Raw genomic sequence first — 21,254 nt, 5'->3', positions numbered from 1 at the left:
CTAATTGCGGGAAGTTAAGGACAAGACCATTTTTCGACTTTGTTTTAAGACGTAAGGTGTTTGTGAATCATGTTGGAGGGAGACATTAAGGAAAATTTGGGACCAAAAGTTATTTATAGAAAGTTGGCCATTTTATGAAAATAGCCATAAGTGGCCGGCCACATGGGGTGTGGGCCATGGCCACATGGATGGCTATTATATGTTATTAAAAGATGACAAGGCAAGGGAATTTGTCATCCTTTTCATTAAAAGAAAAATTCTAGAAATATGAAGAAACTTGGAGGGAAAGACAAAGATAAATCTAGAGAATTGGAGAAAAGAAAAATGAAAAAAAAAGAAGGAAAAAAAACGTCCAAGGGCTGCACATGATCAGCCATGTGCCATGAATAAATATATATATGTGTGTGTGATAAGAGTACAAGGCAATTCATCATTTGTGCCTTAGAAAGTTCAAGAAAAATGAAGAAAAAGGGAGAAGGAGAGGCACGGCCATGGTAAAAATCTGAATTCAGCCATGGGAGATGCTCAAGAAAAAAATATTTTCTCCTTGGTTCTCTACTAATTGGAAGGCCCTTGTCGACGTGGAGTAGTCGTTAGAGCAAGAAAACCATCCGTTTGCATGATTCATGGCCTAGCCGAGAGAAGAGTGGAAGTAAGAGGTAAGGTTTAATCCTTGTTTTCATGAGCTATGCATGGTTTGTGTGTGTGGTGAAGTATGAAGATGAATGAAGTTTATGGAATTAGGGTATTGTATGGTGTGGCCGTGTATATGTAGCAAGACATAGAAGTGAAAAGCTAATTTATTTAGCATGGTTGGAGCATGTATTCTAGATAGTTTGTGTATGTTGAAACGTGTAGAAATGAATAAAATTCATGAAAAGGGTGTGTGTAGTGTGTGTGGCCGTGAGGGGCTGCCATGGTGTGGAAAAAATGAACTAATGTTAGTTAGTATTCTAGTTGTGTTGTGATGGATTCTATGTAATAAAAATGAAAGTTGATGATTCGAATGGAAGTTGTGATGGTTATGGGCTGATTTGGGGCGTAATATGAATTGAATATGCTTTCTTGAATTCATGGAAATAATGTTGTAAATGTATGGAATTGTTGATATAGTTCATGAGTTGAAAGAAATAAATGCATTGTTGAAGTTCTTATGGCATTCGGAAGATTCGGGTTGAAATATCTTGAACATGTTGTGAATTGATTATTGGTGTGGTTAGAATAATTGTTGGAATTGTTGTTGATAGTTTGGCGGGTTAAATTCCGGGTTGTTGTTGTTGAATTGGGCCGAGCCATATTCTCGGGACGGTGTATTTATAGGGGAAGTCTTTGCCGAAATTTCGGTAGCCAAGTGTCATTTGAAGAATCCAGTTCTAAAGACACTAATCAAGTTTTGGTAAACATGACCAAATTGTAGATTTTGGCGGAATTGGAAGAAGTCGAAATTGGAGCGGCGTACAAGGCGAAAAAAGGTATGTAAGACTTCCCCTTTCTTCTTTGGCATGTCTTAGATGTAGTAGGCTTGAACACGGGCCTCGGGGACAATTCCTTTCCTAGAAATCCGAGATTGAAATTAGTTACTATTCATTCAATAAGATTGAAGTAAATGTTCATGAATGGTTGAAAGAAAGGTCTAAACACTTAGAACTTGCATGATTAGGATCCGATTACCCTAAAGCTCCCATAAAGTATTGTCATGAAGCGTATTATACGTAAAGCGTGTACACCACCTCATTTGACCCGAGGTGGGCCCACTATTCCCGAATTCCCTCCTATTGTTCCATTAGGCTTATTTCCGTACTATAGTCAATGAAAGTTCTTAGTTATTATCCCCCGCCAAACAATAGTTGTTTTAACTAAACCCTTGACCCCAATGCATGATTTTTCTTACTAAAAGTTTACAAGTGTTTTCCAAAATATTCATTTTTCTTCAAAAACCAAGTTTTACAATATTGAAAGCCTTAATGACTAAAACGACGACTATGGTTCCATGATGATAGTGATGATGCCGGATAAGAGAAGAAGTAAATGATGAATATGACAAGGATATGCTCTTACCACGAATATGATGATGTGGAATGTTAAGCTATTTCTGGACATCCCCAGTCTATTATAGGTAATGACTATTCTAAGGATTCTAAATATATGGAATTATGCCTTATGACCCGATTGATGTGTGTACCCGACATACGTATATGTATATGATAACAGAATCAGAGCGCTATATAGACGCTGATAAATATACATGATATAAGTACGTGTATATGATAGTAGAATCAGAGCGCTATAGACGCTGGGAAATGTATATGGTATAAGTATGTGCATATGACAAAAAGAATCAGAGCGCTATAGACGCTGATATATGTATGTGATATGAATATATATATATGATGGAAGAGCCAGGGGCGCTATAGACGCCGATATATTTACGGGAAAAATGGAGATAAGGCGAGCGTTATATACGCATATCCACCGATCGGTTGGAGCATGGCACATGATATCGTCCCGGACGCGGGATGCCGGACGCGGGATGTGCATATTTATGGTTAAATGGATCGGCCGCCGACGCCCGCAATATAATATATTCTACTTTTATGTATATATGTATATATATATGAGTAAGGAAAGCTAAGAAGGCACGGTATACGCCCAAGGGCACTTGTATGTACAGTCACGGCTTTTACACGCGATATGCCTCGTATGTACAGTATACTCTCCTTACATGACGTGCTCTACAGTTCTTACCATGTTGTTACTGTTCATGTCTTACATACTCGGTACACTATTCGTACTGACCCCTCTTCTTCGGGGGCTGCGTTTCATGCCGCGCAGGTACACCCAGACGGGTTGAAGTTAATATAGCAGATGATCCGGCGAAGTTGGCAAGCTCCATTTGGCCTGGAGTATAGCCGAGTCGAGTACACGTGCCGGGATTTCGATTACAGTTAGAGACTTTGCGGTACGCAGTCGTGGGTACCGAAGTCGAGTCACGTCGGTGGCTTCATAGGCCAATGTGTCAGTTTGTATTATGATATAAGTTTTATTCAGTTACAAATCCGATTCGCTCGGGAAGCAACAGAAAGAATATTTTAGTAAGCTTTGTTACGTGTAGTTGACTTAGAGGAAAAAAAAATTTATCTATGTAATAAGAGTCAGAGGGTTCGCTCGGCTCCAGATATGGGGTCGGGTGCCCATCACACCCTAGTAAAGTCGGGGTGTGACAAAGTGGTATCAGAGCAGGTCGGTCCAAGGGTTGTCTGCAAAGTCGTGTCCGGTAGAGTCCTGTTTATGGGTGTGAAGCCGGCCACATTTATAAACAGGAGGCTGCGGGGCATCTAGGAAATGTTGACCTTCTTTCTGTCTGAGATCGTGCGATAGAGCCAAGTCATAGGAAGAAGAAATTCCTTATATAAGCCTCCCGTATGACGGAAGAAGCGGAGAAAGAAAGTGCTGTGAATAAGTAAAGCATGAGACGTGTTGTTCCGGAAAGGTTGTGGGTTTGGCGTGGCGATGAAGGTGTGATCGCTACCCTTGAGGGTCTGGAAACCCAGGATGGGAGGTAGCCATACATGCAGGCGGAAGGTGGACATCGGGAAAAGAAAAGGGCAAAACAGTCATTGTAAAAGAAAGGACGCATTACGGAAATGTCTCGGAAGTTATAAAGTTTTGATTGGCTTTAGATCGAGTAATAAAGGTCATACGAGGAAGTGGACGCGATGATATTAGCATTAGGGCACCGGATTCTACCAAAGTTTTGAGGTTAAGCGTGCTCAGGTGAGAGCAATTCCATGATGGGTGACCCCCTGGGAAGTGAACCAAAAGCTCTACAAATTGAGATGCAAGGGACGAATGAGCAGTTAAGAGTAACCTAAGGAAAACAAGAATATATGGATGGATGGAAACCTTAAGGGGACGCGCAAGATGAGGTGGATTAGTTCGGAAAAGAGACAGAAAGTGTGTCACAGCCCTAGCACTAGGATAGGCTTGAACAGCGTTTGGACGCGTCTTGTGGGCTAGTTAGTAGTAATTGAATATATGTATATGTGAAGGTGTAGGATATCCCAAATGTGATGGTATCGGTGGACATGTGAATCCCAGCAACCGAAATTACGGTACAAAAGGCATTAATCGAGTAAGGGTATCGAAGTTCGAGTGTTAGCAAGAGTAAATGGTACAAGTGTTGCAAGGTAAGCCGTTATTATTCCACCGTAGATTGAGATTGGGAATGAGGATATGAGACGAAGTATAAATGGATAATGATATGGGTGCGCCCCAAAAGGGGGGAAGCAGGTGAGAGAAATGTAAGGGTAATATGTTTGATATGGATGTTTAGATTACAAATGAAACCCCCTTCATGGAAATAAGTTAGTGAGATCGGGAAATCGACAATGAGTGGATAGAAGTCCGGATGATGTTCAAGGTGATATGAGGAGTTCGCACAAACTTTGAGTAGTGCGACGCCAGAAAATGGACGTATATAAAGAGAAAGAGTAGGACAAAGAGAACGGTATTGGATAGCTTAGGAGCTAAGATAAAGGATGGAAATAGCTTTGAAAAGGGAGCTCCCCCGAGGTGCTTATGAGAGCCTGTAGGACTAGTCGAACATTCGAGGACGAATGTTCCAAAGGGGGGAAGGATGTTACACCTCGCATTTTGTACATTTGGATATTCCGAGCTAATTGCGGGAAGTTAAGGACAAGACCATTTTTCGACTTTGTTTTAAGACGTAAGGTGTTTGTGAATCATGTTGGAGGGAGACATTAAGGAAAATTTGGGACCAAAAGTTATTTATAGAAAGTTGGCCATTTTATGAAAATAGCCATAAGTGGCCGGCCACATGGGGTGTGGGCCATGGCCACATGGATGGCTATTATATGTTATTAAAAGATGACAAGGCAAGGGAATTTGTCATCCTTTTCATTAAAAGAAAAATTCTAGAAATATGAAGAAACTTGGAGGGAAAGACAAAGATAAATCTAGAGAATTGGAGAAAAGAAAAATGAAAAAAAAAAAGAAGGAAAAAAAAACGTCCAAGGGCTGCACATGATCAGCCATGTGCCATGAATAAATATATATATGTGTGTGTGATAAGAGTACAAGGCAATTCATCATTTGTGCCTTAGAAAGTTCAAGAAAAATGAAGAAAAAGGGAGAAGGAGAGGCACGGCCATGGCTGGCCTGAATTGGCCATGGGAGATGCTCAAGAAAAAATATTTTCTCCTTGGTTCTCTACTAATTGGAAGGCCCTTGTCGACGTGGAGTAGTCGTTAGAGCAAGAAAACCATCCGTTTGCATGATTCATGGCCTAGCGAGAGAAGAGTGGAAGTAAGAGGTAAGGTTTAATCCTTGTTTTCATGAGCTATGCATGGTTTGTGTGTGTGGTGAAGTATGAAGATGAATGAAGTTTATGGAATTAGGGTATTGTATGGTGTGGCCGTGTATATGTAGCAAGACATAGAAGTGAAAAGCTAATTTATTTAGCATGGTTGGAGCATGTATTCTAGATAGTTTGTGTATGTTGAAACGTGTAGAAATGAATAAAATTCATGAAAAGGGTGTGTGTAGTGTGTGTGGCCGTGAGGGGCTGCCATGGTGTGGAAAAAATGAACTAATGTTAGTTAGTATTCTAGTTGTGTTGTGATGGATTCTATGTAATAAAAATGAAAGTTGATGATTCGAATGGAAGTTGTGATGGTTATGGGCTGATTTGGGGCGTAATATGAATTGAATATGCTTTCTTGAATTCATGGAAATAATGTTGTAAATGTATGGAATTGTTGATATAGTTCATGAGTTGAAAGAAATAAATGCATTGTTGAAGTTCTTATGGCATTCGGAAGATTCGGGTTGAAATATCTTGAACATGTTGTGAATTGATTATTGGTGTGGTTAGAATAATTGTTGGAATTGTTGTTGATAGTTTGGCCGGGTTAAATTCCCGGGTTGTTGTTGTTGAATTGGGCCGAGCCATATTCTCGGGACGGTGTATTTATAGGGGAAGTGCTGCCGAAATTTCGGTAGCCAAGTGTCATTTGAAGAATCCAGTTCTAAAGACACTAATCAAGTTTTGGTAAACATGACCAAATTGTAGATTTTGGCGGAATTGGAAGCTGAAATTGGAGCGGCGTACAAGGCGGAAAAAGGTATGTAAGACTTCACTTTCCTTCTTTGGCATGTCTTAGATGTAGTAGGCTTGAACACGGGCCTCGGGGACAATTCCTTTCCTAGAAATCCGAGATTGAAATTAGTTACTATTCATTCAATAAGATTGAAGTAAATGTTCATGAATGGTTGAAAGAAAGGTCTAAACACTTAGAACTTGCATGATTAGGATCCGATTACCCTAAAGCTCCCATAAAGTATTGTCATGAAGCGTATTATACGTAAAGCGTGTACACCACCTCATTTGACCCGAGGTGGGCCCACTATTCCCGAATTCCCTCCTATTGTTCCATTAGGCTTATTTCCGTACTATAGTCAATGAAAGTTCTTAGTTATTATCCCGACTGCCAAACAATAGTTGTTTTAACTAAACCCTTGACCCCAATGCATGATTTTTCTTACTAAAAGTTTACAAGTGTTTTCCAAAATATTCATTTTTCTTCAAAAACCAAGTTTTACAATATTGAAAGCCTTAATGACTAAAACGACGACTATGGTTCCATGATGATAGTGATGATGCCGGATAAGAGAAGAAGTAAATGATGAATATGACAAGGATATGCTCTTACCACGAATATGATGATGTGGAATGTTAAGCTATTTTCGGACATCCCCGCCTATTATAGGTAATGACTATTCTAAGGATTCTAAATATATGGAATTATGCCTTATGACCCGATTGATGTGTGTACCCGACATACGTATATGTATATGATAACAGAATCAGAGCGCTATATAGACGCTGATAAATATACATGATATAAGTACGTGTATATGATAGTAGAATCAGAGCGCTATAGACGCTGGGAAATGTATATGGTATAAGTATGTGCATATGACAAAAAGAATCAGAGCGCTATAGACGCTGATATATGTATGTGATATGAATATATATATATGATGGAAGAGCCAGGGCGCTATAGACGCCGATATATTTACGGGGAAAATGGAGATAAGGGCAGAGCGTTATATACGCATATCCACCTGATCAGTTGGAGCATGGCACATGATATCGTCCCGGACGCGGGATGCCCGGACGCGGGATGTGCATATTTATGGTTAAATGGATCGGCTGCCGACGCCTCGGCAATATAATATATTCTACTTTTATGTATATATGTATATATATATGAGTAAGGAAAGCTAAGAAGGCACGGTATCTGCCCAAGGGCACTTGTATGTACAGGTCACAGTTTTACACGCGATATGCCTCGTATGTACAGTATACTCTCCTTACATGACGTGCTCTACAGTTCTTACCATGTTGTTACTGTTCATGTCTTACATACTCGGTACACTATTCGTACTGACCCCTCTTCTTCGGGGGCTGCGTTTCATGCCGCGCAGGTACACCCAGACGGGTTGAAGTTAATATAGCAGATGATCCAGCGAAGTTGGCAAGCTCCACTTGGCCTGGAGTGTAGCCGAGTCAGAGTACACGTGCCAGGATTTCTGATTACAGTTAGAGACTTTGCAGACAGAGTCGTGGGTACCAGAAGTCAGTCTGTCAGTGGCTTCATAGGCCAATGTGTCAGTTTGTATTATGATATAAGTTTTATTCAGTTACAAATCCGATTCGCTCGGGAAGCAACAGAAAGAATATTTTAGTAAGCTTTGTTACGTGTAGTTGACTTAGAGGAAAAAAATTTATCTATGTAATAAGAAGAGTCGGTGCCCATCACACCCTAGTAAAGTCGGGGTGTGACAACAAATATGTCCAAGGATGTGGATATCTGTATGTGTATAGGTGTATACGCACACGAGTCAACCAAAGAGCGGTGATGTGATTTTCAAGCAATTATACTTCGCTTAGAGTTGCAAACCATGTAAGATTTGATGTCATTATGGGTAAGAAAGGGAATGCATTAAATGAAGTGTAATAATTAGAGTATCCGAACACCCCTATTTCCATCATTACTCGTATATTATGTCCCCTATTTGTGAAACAAAATATTGGACCCCACGAGATAATTGCACTTATTTTAGCCCGAAGAGCTATATGAGGGAACCGGGACGATAAGGTATGTATGCTTTTCTTTTAATGGGTCGTGTATGGCCAAGCTACATTGCCGATTGTATTGTGGCCCTGTGAGGCAATGATATTATGGGCTGTTGTGACAGGGTGATAGTGCCATATTACAGGGGAAACTCTGGCGAAATTTTTCTAGAATCCCCGATGATTTAACATTCGAGGACGAATGTTCCAAAAGGGGGGGGGAGAATGTTACACCTCGAAAATTTCCTTAGCGTACAAGTGAATAGACTCATGAGGGACATGATGAACATGAGGTTTAGATGAGCTAGAGATAGTAATCGATCGACCTAATTAAGATTTCCAAAGACATCCGAGTTAAGAAAAGGAAGTTGTTAAAGAGAAGCGAGTTGTAAGTTGAGAGTAGCGGATAAGGAGTACGAGCATTGAGTTAATGGCGTATGAATGATGCCCCAAGGGAGAGTTATAACGTCCCTTAGAATGGTATTGAAGTGATGAACAAGTGTTAAGAAGGTTCCACAAGGATCGGAGATCAAACGAGTCGACGAAACAACTTTCGGAACCTCGGGCAAACATACGGCCGTACATACCGGCCGTATAAAATCATCGGCCGTATGTCCAGCCGTAGAATTAGCCCAGAATGACTTAAGCCACTGGACCAAATGTACGGTCAAAACATACGGCTGGTATAAATTATACGGACCGTATGTTGGTCCGCATATTTCCAATCGGCCGAACCTCGATTTTTATATATAAGGATCCTTTCCTTTTCATTTTTCATTTCCCACTTCACCTATACACTTCAAGAACCCTCTAGAACATCTCCTACACTTCAATCACAAGAAAACAAGAGAAATCAAGGATCAACAACAAGAAATCAAGAGAATCAAGTAAAAGAAACTCCATCAAAGTTATACAAATCAAGAAATCCCAAGAGAGAGAAAGTAGGGTTTTGGTGGAAAAGGTGAATTGTCATCCAAGGCTTGTTCCTCCATCATCCAAGGTATGTTCTATAGTATTTTCATGATGTTAAGAGTATTATAAAGTAGAAACACTTGAATTACAAAAGAATACATGAAATGGGTTAGATATGGAAGAATAATGTCATCTTGAAATAATAGTTGGATTGAATCATGGAAATGGATGTGTCAATATTATGAATGAGTTATAAATGACATTTAGAACATAAAATAAGCATTGGATGCAAAAGAATGAGACGATGGACTTTTAGCTATAATTATGGAGAATTGGTATGAAATTATGAAATGCGAGTAAGGCGAATGAATGACGATTGTTACTAGTGACATTATGATTGTTGGTATGAATGGTCACGCTGATATGGAATGTGGCGGAAAGTAGTATAAACAAAGGAAATGCTGCCCAAATTTCTATAGCCTTAGTAAGTATGATTTTACAATTATATAGCTAATGTTGATGCGAATTCCATTGAAGGTAAACGGGAGCATTAAAGGAAAACGAGCAAGCGATAGAATAAGCTAAACGACAAAGGTATGTAAAGCTTAGCTCTTCTTTCCAAGGCATGACTTCTATGGCATGAAATCTCTCTTTACTACGAATGTCCCATCTCCAAGAAAGTCAAGAGTCCTCACTCACGAATAGCTATACGAAATAAGAAATATGAGTTGAATGCGAAAATGATGATAGTAAGCTAAGAGTCTTTATGATGAATTATGATAAGAATGTTATGATACGCATGTTATGGCAAGCATACTATGATGAGCATATTATTGATTATTATACCGCACCTATATGGTCGGCGTTATTACGATTATGCATATATGATAGTGATGTTAAGTTATGATAGAACCATGATATGCTTATAAGACAATCCATAATCATAAATCTACAAGATGTACGATGTTGAGTATATGGAATGTATGCACAAATATATGTATTATGACGATATGATGATGCACGTACGATATGAGATATATGTGATGTGATCGAGCCCTCGTGGCCGAATACGATATGCTGTCGAGCCTATGAGGCCGAATTCGGATAATGATCAAATGTGTATAAATAGATGCGACATTTTGATAAGTATATGTATGTGTATGATGAATGCAAGATGATGACTAGATACGTTAAGGCCATGATACGACTATGTTATATGCATGATGCTTATATGAGCACGACTATGTTTCACGTATGATATCTATGTGAGTATGATTGTGTTACCTGTATGATTATACCATATGCATCACATTCATGTGAGTACGAATGAGATAAGTATATGATATCTTTACGAGTACGCTTATGCTATGTACAAGATAGTGATTAGAATACGGATATGTTAATACCATGTGAGTGCCGAGTAAGGGGCCATGTATATGCGAAGCACGTGATATGAGCATGAGTATGACAGGAGACTAGATACGAAAGGTAAGTAAGTAAAAGATATGAATGTTTGTATACGAGCACGAAATAGAACATGGAATGTCCCTACGGAAAGCAGGTAAGTATTATGAAGAGAATGTTAATGTCTCCCATCTTATGTTATTGCATACATTACCGTTATGTTTCTCCATCATTCATCGCTCATGCTTTACATACTCAAGACAATATTCGTACCGACGTCCCTTCTTTGGACGCCGTGTTCATGCCACAGTAGTGCAGATGGGGAGACGGTGCCGATTCACGCGTAGCCATCGGGGCCGGAGTTGCAGAAGCCCTCCTTTATTTCGGAGGTGCTATTTCGAGACATCATTTTGTGTACATGTATTTTGGGCACGGCGGGGTCCTGTCCCGTCCATATGTCTAGTATCCCAGTAGAGGCTCGTAGATACGTATGTGTGGGTAGTATGGTCCCATAGTCATTATGCAAATGAAAGCCTATGTACATTATTATTATTTTGACAGCCCAAAGGGCCTACGTTAAATAAGTGAGTATGTTCTATATGAAAGTCGTTTTCTATGATTATAAACGATAAGAGAAATGAATAAAGACAGGTTAAGCAATAGAGTGAGGGATGCTCGGTGGTCAGCCCCGGGTACCCGTCGCGGCCCGTAGGTCGGGTCGTGACAAAAAGTCTCTACCTCGTATCCCAAAGTAGTCTTGTCCTTAACTTGTCGCGATTAGCTTTAGAATATCCCAATATTTAAAAATACGGGATATAACATTTAGTCAGACTTTTAGTTAATCAGCATGTGTTAGTTTTATTTATTAAGTCAGTTATGTTTTGGTATCACATGTTGATTAAGCCAGCTAGTTGGTTTGCTCGATCATATGCAGTCAGGGCCCAGGTGTCGTGTTACGTCCAGGCCCACGTTTGGAGCGTGACACGTACATATTAGCTTCCCTTACCCTCTGTCTCGGACTATTTTTGGATGAAAGAAGGATCTGTTGGGCTAAGGCCCAACAGGTTGGTTTGACACGGCCCAAGTGGCCCAGGAGTGGAGGAGAAAAAGAAGAAAGGGGAAACTGGTTAGAATTTATTTTTTGAACTTATCATATATATATATATATATACACATATATATCAACGAACCATACTATTAATACCATATTAGGCTTAGAAAATGGGCCTGGCAAGCCCAGCACGCATAAATTCTTAGCATATCTACCCAGGCCCAACTTTGTTCTCTTGTATTAATCCTAAGGACTGAAAATGGGCTCCTTATGCTCATCCTAATGGGCTGGAAAACTGAACTCATATCTCAAGCCTTTGAAAATACTAAGAATTGAAGCCTATAGGGTTTACTATCTCTTTATGTATTGACATACACTTGTATACTCCCTGATATACGCCTATATACACCTATATACACCTACGTATACATGATATACTACTTGGTATTCACTTTGGCACGTATATCAAGTGCATACATCTTGTATACACCCACAGGATCATCCTTTTACTGTACTTATATATACATTTCTATTCATTTTTAACTTAGGAAATTTACCACTACTCCTTTGGTCATTTAGGCTTAATTCTAAATTTAATTTCTTTCTAAGTTCCAGACTCTATTAACCACCTAATTAACCCCCTTTTTTGGTAATGTGACACTTAAGTTAATCCTAAAATCTAATCCAGCTTATCCTAAACAGCAAATAGTTGAACAGGCGATAGATCTATATAAGGAGAAGGTGCAATCTCAAATGAGCCAACAACAGGTCCTAAACTCAATATAAGCCACCATAACAACACAGCTATACCATTCATAAGTTGGACAATTGAGTGGAAGCACCTGATTAGTATGTTTAGATACTTTAGCTGCCATTAAGGGAATATTTAAGAACATTTCACAAATAAGAGACACTTTTCCAAGATTTAAAAGTGAAAGGTAGAAGCCTTGACATCAATTCAGAAAGCCTATTTAAACTAAGGTATAGTTCATTGCATATCTTTACTATATCCTTATCCTAATATTTAGCAACTAGATGGTCTTAATGAGCTTTAACATCACTTCACAAGAGGCAAGATCATTTTTTGAGATTGGAGCAATCTTTTAAGGAACAACAGATTCCAATTAACACTCGAGTAGACTCCTTTAAAAGAAAACAAATTCATTTTATTCAAAACCCTATGCCCTTGGTCTAATGAGAGGAAGAGTATGGTTTATGTATACATATGGCAAATTTCACCCATGGACTTATAAGACCTATCATGAAAGCCTCTTATTTGGGAAGTAGTACTATAAACCAAGTTGGACTTGGTTCTTTCCCAATCTCCTCTCTAAGGCATGTTTAAAGACTTCCCATGCCAAGTGGTTTGCAACATGCATATCTACACACCTATTTTCCTTCATCCCATCATTAGATCAATCCTACATCTTAGAAGTGAGACAACTTGGTTTTAAAGCCAAATTAACTTAAAATCTTTCAAAATAAACTGTTTTAACCTCTTTTTAACCAAACAGAACCTAAAGGACCCTATTTGTTTAATCTATGTTGATTTTAGTGGCACATTGTTAACAAAATCCTTCCCAGGTCTATTGACCCCTTCCTAATCAATCAAAGGCTTCAATGGGCCCCATGACAATACCAATAAAATTTAGAGAAGACCTTAAAGACCTGAGCTGAAGCAGTACAGGGTTGTTCATCACTCCAACCGTTTTCTAGACCTTTACCTTAGTAAAAGGAAAGCAATACAAGGCCGGTCATCACCCCAGGCTTGTTCCTAGACTTTTTCTTTTAATAAGGAGAGACAATCTGGGTTGGCCATCACCCCAACCCTTTCTATGCCATTATCCTTACCTCCCTTAGATACTCAACCCTTTATCCCATCTTATAGTCAAATGACAATCGCTAAAGATCCTTAGGATTAGGATGGGTTCAATATTACCCTTAAGCTATACTCTGCTATTTATTTAATACTACCCTCAACTAATTTATCCTCTTTCCTAAGGCATCAATCAACTAACAACTTATCAATATTAAAGCATCCTAGGTTTTACCTCTAATAGGCAAATATACACATGACTGGTTTCAATCTCGAAGAGAAATCATCACTTTAAACTGGTTAAGATAGGATAAATACACAACTTGACCCTATTCATTTTGTCACTCCCAACCTATATATGCCCGTTATCAACATGTATTTAACCATTGGAAATAGCAGTTTCATAAACTAAAGTAAGCAGTTCCTAGGAGCAGTTGAAACAAATTAAGAATAGTGTAATAAAATCTTACTTCTTTAGTACAGGGATGCCTCAAGGCCAATAAGAAAACCAGGCAGCGTTAGGGGAATGCAATAAAAAGAAACAATGTTGGTGAAATAGGTTTCAGCATTTCAAAGGAAGACCTAGCTCAGACAAAACACTTAAGTCTATGGTGGTCTAAATGTTCATATGATTAAGTCATATATGTAAGCTTGGACTAGATGATATTATAGTCTTATAACCCCAAATTGCTAGTTGACAAACCATCTTGAGCTGTTTACAATAATCACAGCCAGAGTTGTAATCACGTTTATTCCCAATCCTAACCTTGACTCTAGAACCTTTTGACTAATCCATGTTTTATTTGTGTAAGCAGAACATCAAAGATCAAAACCAAACAGACACAGGCTAAGAATACCATATTTAGGCCAAATCCTCAAGATTAACAAATAAAAGCAGAGCTATTCAGTTAACAACAAACCTAAACTAAACAGGAAATTAACTAAACTAATACTTAAACCAAGCATAATACTTAATTACATAGGATGCTACTAACATTTAAACTAGAATTTAAAAGAAACTAATAACAAGATAAATGGTTACCTTTTTTGAGCACAACCTTGGTCAAGAATGGATTTGAAAGTTTTCTTGTGCTTCCAATGCCCTCCTCAGCCATAAACAAAACAAACCCTTTAAAATTTTCACTTGAAAAAATAAAATTTAAGTCGACGTGTCCAATTCTAGTCAATCACTTCCTTTAAAACCCTAATTTTGAGTTTTTTAGGTGAATATCTTTTTTTTCCCTCCTTTCAAAGTGTGAATTGGGGGTTCTTGTCACGACCCGGCTAGAGCCATGACGGGTACCTGGGGCTGACCACCGAGCACCACTCATTCTATTACTCATTCTGCGTTCATTCATATTTCTTATACTCATAATCATAGAAAAAAAAAACTATTTTCATTTGAAACATATTTACTTTATATACATAAGCCCTTTGGCTATCAAAATAATATGTACATACGATGAGTATCCGTGAGACCATACTTCCCACACATACGTATCTACGAGCCTCTACTAGAGTGCTAGACATAGGGACGGGCCGTACCCAAAATACATATACACAAAACAATAAGTAATGGCACCTCCAGAATAATGGAGTGCTCTCAAGGTCTGCTGGTAGCTCCTATGAATCCGGGTCGCCTCCCTGTCTACCTGTGGGCATGAACACAACGTCCAAAGAAAACAGACGTCAGTACAATAGTCTACCTGTGGGCATGAACACAACGTCCAAAGAAAACAGACGTCAGTACGAATATTGTACTGAGTATGTAAGGCATCAACAATAATAATACATAATAAGAGCATAAGGGATAGCATAATATTAAAGAACTGTTCATTTCTCACAATACTTTTTAAACATTCGTCATACGTACTTACCCCTTTATTCTCCTAAGGATACACTTGTTACATCCACATGCTTACATATGCAATAATTTACAATTGCAGTACAGCCACGTACCCGGCCATATAGACTCAGTATCACCCGTACTCGGCCCTCCCGGGACTCGATGATATCCGTACTCGGCCCTCTCGGGACTCGATGCTATCCGTACTCGGCCCTTCCGGGACTCAATGATTTTCGTACTCGGCTCTCCCGGGACTCGATGCTATCCGTACTCGGCCCTTTCGGGACTCGATGATATCCGTACTCGGCCCTCCCGGGCTCGATGATATCCGTACTCGGCCCTTCTGGGCTCGATGCATACTTACATACATGTTACACCTCAGAAAATTTTTCGTTAGCGTGCAGTGAATAGACTAACAAAGGGTATGATGTATATGATGTTTGGGCAAGTAAGAAATAGTCTTTAATGGTCCTAATTAAGATTTCAAAGACATTTGAAGTAGGAGACGAAGGTTGTTAAGGAAAGTAAGGTATATGTCATGTGTCGGGCAAGATTTACGAGTATCGAATTAATGATGACTTAATGAAGTTTTGGAGAAGAGTTATAATGTCCCTTGGATTGTTAATGAAGTGTTAAGAAGGTTCCATAAGGACTTAGGAGCAAACAAATAAAGGAATTGAGTTTATGGGAACTTTGGTAAAACTTGGCAAAATTTTGGTCCACATTGGTGGGGGCATATCTCATAGAATATGAGGAGTTTTCGTGTGTTTCTTTTTTCCAAATTGAAGATCATCGAGTCTAGTTTCTAACGCAATAAACCGCTTATCAATGTGAGGTCTGAGTAAAAGGTTATGGCCATTCTACCACAGACTGTTTGAGTAGAGAAATCCTACGGACCATTTGACGCCCCGTAGAATTTTTGACGGTCCGTAGGAAATCCTACGGTCCGTCAAATGGACCCAGCCCAGCGTCAAATGGTCACAGTGACCCATTTTTGACTGGGTAGTTCTACGGACAATTTTGACGGTCCGTAGGAATTTATACGGCCTATCAAAATGGGCGTAGAATTGCCCGACGGGATCAGATTTTTAAGTCATTAAAAGGAGACCCACGTTCAATTATTTCATTTCATTCTCATTCCACACAAAGTCAAGAACTCTCTAGAATATTCTCCACTCTTCATACACAAGAAATCAAAGGAAATCAAAGATCAATACCAACAAATCAAGTGAATCAAGTGTAAGAAATTTATCAAAGTTCATCTAAGTCAAGAAATCCCAAGAAAAGTGAACAAGGGTTTTTGTGTAAGGAGAGAATTACCACTCAAGGTTTATTCCTACACCATTTAAGGTGAGTTTCATGATATTTTCATATTATTTGAAGTATTAAAAAGTTGAAACACTTGGATTCTACTAGAACATAGAAAATCGGTCATAAATGTGGGAATAGTGCTAGTGTTGAGTAGTAGTTTGAGATGAATCATGAAAATGGATATGTTATGATTGTAGGTAGATTGTGAATGACATTTAGAACATGGAATGAGCATTATACATGGAAGAACGTAATAGTAAATTATGACCATGATTATGGGGAAATTGAAGTGGAATTGTGAAATGTGGATAATGTAGATAAATGATGATTGTCATTTATGATATTATGAATGATGTTACGGATGTTTGGGAGTTGATATGGAATATGGAGGAAGTCATATAAACAAAGGAAATGCTGCCCAATTTTCTCTAGCTTTAGTAAGCCCGTTCATATAATTGTGTAGCTAATGTCGATACGAATTCTCTTGAAGGTAAAACGGGTGCATTAAAGGAGAACGAGCAAGCAATAGAATAGTTAAGTGACAAAGGTATGTGAGGCTAGTCCTTTCTTTCTAAGGCATGATTCTTATGACTTGTAATTCCTTCTTCTTCATGAATTTCCCATCTTCAAGGAAACAAAGAGTCTATGTTCATAAATAGCTATATAATATGAGAGGTGCATTATGAATACGATAATGATAATGATAAGCTTAAGTCTAAAGATTCTAGAGATTACGATATGATGTGCCTACAAAGCAAATGGTGTTAACTATGATTTATTAATGTTTCCCTTATGTGCACTCACCTTAAAATGTTAGTTCCCCCAAGGTGAGATACAATGACTATGAATACTCCATAACGAAATTGGGGGTTCACGACCCTATGTCACCCCGACTCAGCTATAGTTGCCCTCAAGTTCTAATGTATGCTTTGATGATAAATGTATAATGATGCTAATTATGATAAAACCATGATATGCCTATGAGATGAATAATAATGATAAGTATATGATATGTACGACGATGTGATTCCACCGCGCCTAATTGGCCGGACATGTCACCGCTAAAGCGGGCTGCTAGCGATTCCACCGTGCCTAAATGGCCGGACATGTCACCGCTACGGCGGGCTGCTACGGTTCCACCGCGCCTAGAAGGCCGGACACGATCACCACTAGTGGGCTGCATATGATGGTTACCCGGACGCGGGTTAACGATGACGATGACGATGTATGAATGAGATAATGATGTATGAACGGTATGGTGATGTATACGCTATGGTAGTTCACATGATACGCTATGTATGATATATGTATAAAATGTATCCATTTGAAGGTTATGTCTTCATCTTATGCCTTATGATTTCTCTATTATGTTCATTTCATTCATGCCTTACATACTCAGTACAATGTTCGTACTGACGTCCGTTTTCTTTGGACGCTGTGTTCATGCCCACAGGTAGACAGGGAGGTGATCCAGACTCGTAGGAGCCACTAGCTGTTTGAGAGCACTCCATTTTTCCGGAGGTGCCATTGATTATTCTTTTGGTACATATATGTATATATTCATGTTTTGGGCACGACGGGGTCCTGTCTCGTCCGTATGTCTAGTACTCTAGTAGAGGCTCGTAGATACGCAGTGTGGGTAGTATGGTCTCACAGTTCTTATGTGTATATATATATATATATATATATATATATATATATATATATATATATATATTATTTTGATAGTCGAAGGGCTTATGTTTATAAAAGTAAATATGTTTCAAATGATGATAGTTTTCTATGATTATGGATATCTATTATGAATGAGAGAAGATAAGTAACAGAATGAGCGGTGTTCGGTGGTTAGCCCCGGATACCCGTCATGGCCCGTGGCCGGGTCGTGACAATACATATATATAAAAATACATAAATGAAATCTACGTCTATCATTAAAGCATACATTAGAACATTAACGACAACAATGGCGAAGTCGGGGTGACATGAGGTCGTGGACCCCCGATTACATTATGGAGTACATAGTCATCATATCTCACCTTGAAGGGACTAACGTTTTAAGGTGAGTGTACACAAAAAAGCATCAATGGAACCATACTTAGAATCATTAACTTCATGGGCATCATATCTCACTTTAGGATTCTTTAGACTTAACTCATCATCATCAATTATCATACTCGTGTCTTACCTCTTTTCTTCATGTCATACATATGTAGCTCCTTATAGTCATAGACTCATCGTCATCACTATCGTGCTCATAACATATCTCTTATCTTTATCTCATATGACTATTCATGAACATAGACTCTTGTTTCTTCGGAATGTAGGAGATTCATGGAGAAGGAGGGAAAGTCGTGCCATAAAATTCATGCCTAAAAAGGAAGGGACTAACATCATAAGGTGGGTTTAGCGACAATGAATAATATCAAGGAATCGTATGAAGGTCATTAGCTTTGTGGAAACATCATATCATGAGCTTTAGGGTCTCTAGATTTGGGCTCATCATCATATTCATAACATACCTCTTAACTTTATCTCATGAGAGCTCTTTATAACATAGACTCATCATCTCCGATACATACATATAGATAGAGAAGTTATAGAAAGATAGGAAGATTCATACCATAGAGTCATGCCTTAGAAAGAAAGGACTAGCCTTACATACCTCTTTCGTTTAACAATTCTATCGCTTGATTGCTCTTCTTCAACTCGCACATTTCTACCTTCAAGAGAATTCGCATCATCATTAGCTAATCGATTATAAGAACGTGCTTACTAAAGCTAGAGAAAATTGGGCAGCATTTTCTTTGTTTATAAAACTTTCTCCATATTTCATATCAACTCCCAAACATCCATAATAATATCCACAATATCATAATCAAGTATTCACATTCGATTTAGCCTTCAAAATTCATCCTTGGGTTCAACTTATGCTAGCAACTTCATACCCATTTTAGCACATTTTCATATAATGCGTCTTCATCACCATTATTACTTTCCATAGTAATATTATACCCATATTATACTAAGAATCATAACTCAAGTTAGCTTTCTACTCAAAAACCTCATAAAAACTACATTTAGAACTCATCTTCCACTTTTTCCTTCCACCTAAGTTGTTCAACAAATAAACATTCTTGATGGTATGTAATAAGTATGAAAACTAACCTTTTATCTCATAAGAATGAGCTTTGAAGCAAGCTTATCAACTTATATGAAAACCCTAGCTTCAATATCCAAAGAATTCTTGGAGTTTATTAACCCTAGCAAGACTTCTAGCACATGGGTATCTTGATTCTTGCCTCTTGATATTCAATCTCTCTTGGATTTGGCTTGGATTAGTATATGGAGTGGAAGAGAGGGTTTTTGGAGAGCCTTTGGATCTGATTTGGTAAAATAATATGTCCAAATGAAATGGAACGAAATATATAAAGCGAAACTTAAACTCCCGTCGGGCAATGCTGCACCCATTTTGACGGGCCGTATAAATTCCTACGGACCGTCAAAATGGTCCGTAGAACTGCCCGATCAAATATGGGTCTTGTGACCATTTGACGCTAAGGCCGTGCCAATTTGACGGACCGCAGAATTTTCTACGGGGCGTCAAAATTCCTGCGGGCCGTCAAATGGTCCGCAGAAATTTTTTGCTCAGACAGTTTGTCGTAGAATAGCCATAACGTTTTACTCAGACATCACATTGATGAGCGGTTTATTGCATTAGAAACTAGACTCGATGAACTTCAATTTGGATAAAAGAAACACACGAAAACTCCTCATATTCTAGGAGATATTCCCCCACCAATTTGGACCAAAATTTTGTCCGAAAATTTTGCCAAGTTTTACCAAAGTTCCCACAAACTCGATTCCTTTATTTGTTTGTTCTTAAATCCTTCCATAGCTCATTTCATGGGCTTAAACCCCCATAAACATAATATGGGAACATGTAATCTCATATATCCTAGTAACTCCTGTTTTCACGATTAGGACAACTAACGCCTAACGAATCTCAACGGACGAAACTACGAGGTGTAACAGTTCTTTATATAGAACCCCAAAAATTCAAAACCCTCAACTAAATTCGATGTGGGACTTTCACAAAATTCTGATAATAAACCTCTACCTTAACAATCTAAGGTCATGATTTAAAACTGAAGTTGCATGAAGGGTCAGATTTGGTTGATCATTGATGAATCCCGTTGGTGTCGCGTGAACCAATGGGGACCAAGAATTCGAATTTAGTAGAGACAAATCTCATTAATGGGTTTGTACTCATTTTGACCAAGAAATCAAAAAAGTAAGAGAGATAGAGGGGGGGGGGGGTGGTTTACCTCTTCTGTGGTGGTTCCACGGTGGAAGAGCGGGGAGAAGGTGAAGGCAATTAATGCCTTTGCCTCAAATGGTTGAACACCGCCTGGACAAAGGCGTCTTCGCCTAAAAATTTTCCACTTTTGTCGATGATGACGATGAAGAGAGAGAAAGCATCGTGTCGGCTAGTGTTTCTTTTTTTTTTTTTTAATTTAAAGGCCACTAGGCTTTGTACCACCTAGGGCTATTTTATTAATATTGTCTAAAGCAATAAGCTTCATCGTCTGAGTAGTCAACATCAACATAAAACAACAAAATGAAATGTAAATAGTTTGAGCTGAAGAGAATTAGGAAACTGGGGCATCGCTTCCATATCCTTCTTCTCAGCTGATTTGAACTTTGATTTGCTCTGTACTCTGGTTTGTTGCTTGATCTCTGCTTTGGTTTCCTCCAT

The 21,254-nt window shown here is 38.7% G+C and overlaps 1 pseudogene; it reads right to left on the bottom strand.

The window, feature by feature from the left end:
* Positions 1 to 21,254, bottom strand: part of LOC132038492 (UPF0481 protein At3g47200-like) — a 26,980-nt pseudogene extending 5,726 nt beyond the window's left edge.

Source organism: Lycium ferocissimum, chromosome 11, assembly GCF_029784015.1.
Source record: "Lycium ferocissimum isolate CSIRO_LF1 chromosome 11, AGI_CSIRO_Lferr_CH_V1, whole genome shotgun sequence".
NCBI lineage: Eukaryota > Viridiplantae > Streptophyta > Magnoliopsida > Solanales > Solanaceae > Lycium > Lycium ferocissimum.
This window is presented reverse-complemented; position numbering and strand designations above follow the sequence as displayed.